A 4,424-nucleotide genomic window follows, 5' to 3' on the forward strand; every position below is an offset into this window, starting at 1 on the left:
GATGCTTCTTGGTTTCTCAATTGTGGTACATACGGACCACAAGAATTTAATCTTCCCGACCGAAACAAGCCTGCGGGTCAAGAGATGGAAGTTACTACTCTCAGAATACCGGATGACAATGCATTACATTAAGGGCGTGAAAAATGTTGGGGCCGACGTCTTCTCAAGGATGCGATTTGCTATAAGCAATGACGCGGCATTGGACGACGAAATCTACGCTACTAACGAGCGAACGGAATGCGTGATGGACGGACCAGTCATCCGCGAACACCAGGAGGTCGATGATATGGTGCAAAAGGTCAAAGCCGCGTGCCTCGCAGGCACGAATAATCCTGATTACCAGCTAATTCGCCTATTAGGATACACTCTGGTGGCGTACCAGAAGCGTGTGATCGCTCCAGATAGCCTTCGTGACGATCTGATAGCTTGGTATCACCAATATCTCGGACATCCTGCAGGCGAGCGCCAGTTCAAGACCATGCGCCACACGCTCTACTGGCCTAATATGGAGACTAGCATCGTCACGTTTGTTAAGAAGTGTACAGCCTGCAAGCGTGCCAAGTTACATGGTGGAAAGCAAGACTTTGGTCTTTTACCGCCTCGCAGTATGAGAACGGTGAACCCATTTGACGTTGTGCATGCTGATTTGATTGGTCCGTACGATGGTGGCAGCTATGGAATTACGATAGTTAATCAAGCGACCAGATGGCTCGAAGTCGGTGTCCAACAGGACAAGCGAACGCTCACGACGGCGGAGAGTTTCGACCGCGAGTGGCTGTGCCGCTATCCGCGACCACGTACTGTGATTCATGACCAAGGATCAGAGTTCACGGGCGAGGAATTTCAGGAGCTGCTACGGAGCTACGGTATCAAGGCCAAGCCAATTACGACGAAGAACCCCCAGGCTAACGTGATATGTGAACGCGTCCACCTGGGAATTTTCAATGTGATCCGATGTCACGAGGGCGTCGACTAGAAAAAGTTATTTACTACGCAGCATTCGCTGTCAGGGCTAGTTACCACAGCATTCTCAACGCGTCTCCGGGGCAATTTATTTTTGGCCAAGATATGATTTCGCGCCAATTGCATGACGCAAATTAGAGCTACATGTCCAAGCGCAGGTTCGAAGCTATTCTGATAATGATCGCGAAAAAGCCAAAAGAATTGAGCATTTCTACCAGCCAGGAGACCAAGTGACGATCCACGTCCCCAAGCAGCTCCGTGTAAAGACCGAGCGCATCGCCGATGGGCCGTTCCCTATCCTGACGGTCCATGCCAATGGCACCGTCACTGTCGACAAGGGAGCTTCGCAGCAACAGATTAGTATACGCCGTATTTTTCCGTGTTGACTATTATTGCTTCATGGGGTGAGCATGACACGCCTGCGTGTGCGTGGACAAATCCTGCAAAGGAATCTCCAATACTTTATAACTAGATTGATGGAGATTAAAGGATGGAGACGTAGGATGAAGCAAGTTCTAGTGCATAGACAAGGTAGCCTTTTTAATTCATTCTCACATTTACGGCAAGTCCCTCTCAAGCAAGGCCTTTCGGTTCCGAGCACTCCTCTGCAAGCCACGAGTGTGTCATTTTGATAAATCAAAAATGACACACTGCGGAGACTCCGCACGTGGGCTACAGCAAGCTCACCAACTATGGGCTACAGCAAGCGAAACCGCACGCCGATGCTCAAGGCGAGCGACTAGCTGGACCGACGAAACTGGGCTAGGAGTAAGATTAAACTACGGACTAATTGGGACCGTGTTGTATTCTCTGATGAGAAGAAGTTCAATATCGGTGGTCCAGACGGCCTAAAGTACAGCTGGTATGACCTACGCTGCGAAAAGGAGACCTACTTCAGTCGTCAAAACGGTGGGGGCTCTGTCATGATCTGGGGAGGTTTTTTCTTTCAAGGAAAACCCGATTTGGCTTTTCTTATAGACCGCTAAAACTCATTCCACTACCAGGAAGCGCTAGCTAACTACTTGATACCATTTGGAGAAGCGTTCCACGACGGGGACTACATCTTCCAGCACGACAATGCAATCATACACGCATCCAAAAGCAGGAAACCCTTCCTTGAGAGCTCCGAAATTGAGGTAATGGACTCCCAGGCGCTATGCGCGGGACTAAATCCGATAGAGAACGTCTGGCTACCTTGCGCGAGACGATTACAGTGGTGGCAACCAGTACAGGACGCTGAATGGGCTCAAAGATGCCATCCTGGAGGCATGGGAGAAGTTGGACATGTCACGTCTTCAAAATTTAGTAAAATCAATGCCTGATGGCGTTGGAGATGTCATCGAAGCCAAACGTAAGAAAATAAACCGTAAAAAGCTACTATCCGCTAATACAATTCCCCAAAGCGCGTAACGTTTTCCCTGCTACGTACTTTTGTTCAGGGTCAGAGTGATGGTCACTTCTGGATCTACGCAACGAGGAATCATCTAAGAGAAAAACCGGTATACACCGGTAGTGTTTTGTCTAAATAGCGTTTCTACGCGGTTTCATGGTAATTTGCAAATATTTGACGCAAATATTTGAGAGATAGTGATGGCTACATATTTTTGGCCAGCACTGGTACGAGCTAAAACCATACTACCCAGTACAAATCTGAGTTTCATTCCATCGGATGACAAGAATACATCACTTGATTAGGGACGGGACTAATAACCACAAATAGAGCAAGCCAAATCAAGCATTCATTGTGACAAAGGTCAGGGTAACTTAATTCACTAAGCCACTAAATCTTGTATTGCTCTTGTCCTCGGTCCTCTCAAAAATGGAGCTTCAATGAGCTGTCCTTCCGTTTCACCATTCGCCAATAATAATTTGCCGGCTTTCTGGGGCGTTTTTGGCTTTCTGATACTCTTTACGAAACGACGTGTGCGAAATTGGATGTATCTTTAAGCCCTCTGACACTCTCAGTTGCCAGTTTGTACGCATCTCATGTACCTTTTCCAAAATAGAGTAAGGGCCCAGAAAGCGCGGAGCTAGTTTTGACAAATTCACGAAGCCATTGTGTAACGGGGTACACTCCAATGTACCTCATGTTACATTAAGAGTGACCCGTCACTCTTTTGGAAAACTGTTACACGGTACCAGGTGCTCTTGGAGCCAGTCAGGGCATGACTACTTAGCTCCAGTATAGGTAACCTTTAGATTGCAAAGGATCCAAGCTAAGCTTACTTAAAAATGCATCAGTCTTACATCTACTCCTCTAAGTAACAAACCGTTCCCTTTGAGGCCAGAAATACGTGGACTAACGTTCGCTCGGGTAGTTAATACCCTTAAGCACTTCCTCTGTGCAAGGTGCTGTGCGACCCCGTCACACTTGGTAGCACTCGTAGTTAATTCTACACCTTCGCGGGTAGATTGAGCTACCTGGATCATGTGAGCCGTTCAAGCGAGGAAACACGCTTCAATACATCGTGGCTCAAACGTTGAGCTCACAGAGTACGAGTCTGTTCGGAAGATGGGAGACATCTTTGGACAAGATGTCCTCCGCTGCTTTTCAGCGGTGACGACTGCCGAGTAACACGAGCGCGTGGCTGCGTTTGAGACCTTCGATCGTGGTCTCATTGCTCACGTCCGCGGGAGTTTGGAGGCCTCGATGGCCGTTCCCCAAGCAACCAGGCCAAAGCCGATAAGGCTGGAGGTCCCCGCGGTTGAGGGTAAGGAAGTAGAGAGCCTTCACTTCTGGGTCCGTGAGGTGGGGTTCACCATGACCATCTCAGATGATCCACTTCGGGTGGCTTTTGCCCTGTCCAGCCTTGGTGGACGTGCCAAGCACTGGGCATACACCAGGGAGACGTTATCTCGTGGATGCTTTGCATCCTGGGCGCAACTGTGTGAGCCGCTTCGAGCCGCATTCCTACCGACGAGCAACAAGTCCCGCCCACGCTCACGCATTCTCGCGAATAAGCAAGGTAAACGTGAGCTGCATGGGTACGTGCAAGAGATGCGCCCGTCGGTGCATTCTCTGGCAGGAAATCCTTTGCCTGAAGATACCAAGACAACAGTCTTCATCGACTGCATGTATGTTGGTCCTGCTTGCACCCAGCTATTCGGGGTGCAAGCGCTAGCTACCGAGGAAGCGATTCGAATTGCCCTCCAAGAAGGGCTCAGCCACAAGGAAGCTGGTAATCCTCGAGGAGAGAAACATCGCCACGTCGTTCCTTGAGAGGCGGAGCATCGCAGCAATGACGAAGTTGCTCCTGTTGTCGCGCAGCCCGTCGATACCGGTGCGTACAGAGAGCCCGAGCCGATGGGCTTGACCTGAGCCGAGACCTTGTCCACGAAGCTTATGGGACCCATGTAAACGTTCGGAAACACAAAGTATATAGCAGTCACAAAAGAGTGTCCTACGCCGGAGGAGCAGGAAACCAAAACACAGAGCGGCGTGAGCTCCGAGTGAATAGGGG

Source organism: Phytophthora infestans, genomic scaffold, assembly GCF_000142945.1.
Source record: "Phytophthora infestans T30-4 supercont1.61 genomic scaffold, whole genome shotgun sequence".
Taxonomy (NCBI): Eukaryota; Oomycota; class Peronosporomycetes; order Peronosporales; family Peronosporaceae; genus Phytophthora; species Phytophthora infestans.